The 1,889-nt window shown below is 34.4% G+C and overlaps 1 long non-coding RNA gene across 1 annotated transcript in view; it reads right to left on the bottom strand.

Moving 5' to 3' along the window:
* Positions 1–632: 632 nt before the first annotated feature.
* The window catches only part of LOC107656556 (uncharacterized), an 8,419-nt gene continuing 7,162 nt past the window's right edge, over positions 633–1,889 (bottom strand). Inside the window, exons 2-3 of the long non-coding RNA XR_001630582.1 lie at positions 1,503–1,583; positions 633–868 (exon numbers count right to left, since the gene is read on the bottom strand). This is a non-coding gene — a long non-coding RNA (uncharacterized LOC107656556). The remainder of the gene's footprint in view (positions 869–1,502; positions 1,584–1,889) is intronic.

The following is a 1,889-nucleotide window of genomic DNA, read 5'->3' as shown; positions in this document are numbered from 1 at the left end:
ATAATAATAAACAATTCAACAGTATTAGTAGGAGAGTAAAAAGCATGTTTAATAAAAATTTCATCTTTTTGAATGGGTAAAAAAAAAAAACATTGTCACTCAGTGACAGGAATTAAAAAAAACGTTACTTTTAAAAACAATAACTATTTTCAGAACATTGTCACTCAATGACACAAAATGTTACTTGTAAAAACAGCAAGATTACATTCTAGTGCGGTCAAGAGATTAATCACTATTAATCGCATCCAAAATAAGTTTTTGTTTACATAATATGAGTGTGTACTGTGTATATTTATTATGTATATATATATATATATAAATACAAACACATGCATGTATATATTTAAGAAAAATATGTTATGCTTATATATTATATTTATATATAATATAAAATGTAATAATATAAATATATATGCATGTAAATATTTTCAAAATATATACTGTATCTGTGTGTATTTATATATACATAATAAATAAACAGCATACATGCATATAGTATGTAACCAAAACTTATTTTGGATGTGATTAATCGCGATTAATCGTTTGACAGCACTATTACATTCAGAACATTGTCACTTAGTGACGGCAATTACAAAATTTTACTTCTAAAAATGTCATTAAAGTAATTTAATTAGTCATTAATTCAACTCCATGCGCTTAAAGGTAAGCCCTCGGTTCCTAACAAAGTCTCTGATATTTTGGACTGTCCGGTTTTGTAGGACTGGATGCTCGCACCTTTTGCAGACCTCACATTCTCCTATTGACGCCAAGTGACCTTTAGTGATGTGAGATCTGAAGTGTCGCATTACAGCGTTCACCTCAGCTTTTGTCCATGGTCTTTTTGGTGTCCGCTTTCCTCTGCTAGAGACTGAAAACAAGATAAATTGTTAGCATTACTGACTACCATTTTTAAGTTATGTGCCTTTTAACCAGAACTGCTTCCCTGGCTGAACTAATATAATGATTTGTTTAATTAAGTAATGTTTACTCAAACTGAGCATGACAGTGTTTGCATTTAAGAACAGGCAAGTCAACTCAAAATTAAATGGGACCGTATGCCCATATGGCTACTTCAAATGTGAAAGCATTTGATTTGTGCAATTATACCTATTAAACAGTGTTGAGAACTAGGAAATTAGTGTTGTTGTTTTTTTCTTCTTTAATATAGGTCAGGGGTCGCCAACTGGTGGACTCCAGTCCGAATTCGGACCGAGAGATGCGTCTATGCGGACTGTGAAGGTTTTTGACAATGAAATAAATGAATACCAAACGCTAATTTCTAATAAATAAAATTTATATCAAACACATCAAGGTCAGCTCAGTAGAGCCGTTTGGGTGCAGTCGTGCATGCAGTGATGAGAGCAGAGAACGGTGTGCTGCGCGCAGAGAGATTACATGGTTCATTACTGGTCCTCAAGCCGTTTTAGTTGAAGACCCCTGATCTAGGTATTACATGAATTAAATTAAAATTAAATTAGAATTAAAACCCAACTTTACCATACCATTGTTTTCAGAGACATTTCTTTCAGTGTTTGGTCCTTCAGATGTGTCCTTCGGGCACGGTTTCCTCCTTTTCAAAGGCTCTGTGGATATGGATCGGCATATCATTGTTTTACAATGCTTTGTCTACATAGAAATATTATGCATACTTATGCATAAACCACTGGGCAATACTGCAGCTGTAAGATAAATGGCTGAATGGCAACTCCACAACAATAGTCTATTGATGCTTTCCCCGCCATTGACAAGCTAACTCGTATTGTATGAGAAAACGCTTCCCGCCAAAGACGGGTTAGCCTATTACTGGTTACTGTGTTGTAGGTATATTATGGTAAGCGAAACCCTTCCGCATCTCCACTAAACATTCGAGACAACATACACACTGAAAG

The sequence above is a fragment of the Sinocyclocheilus anshuiensis genome, unplaced genomic scaffold (genome assembly GCF_001515605.1).
Source record: "Sinocyclocheilus anshuiensis isolate Anshui unplaced genomic scaffold, SAMN03320099.WGS_v1.1 scaffold2999, whole genome shotgun sequence".
NCBI lineage: Eukaryota > Metazoa > Chordata > Actinopteri > Cypriniformes > Cyprinidae > Sinocyclocheilus > Sinocyclocheilus anshuiensis.
This window is presented reverse-complemented; position numbering and strand designations above follow the sequence as displayed.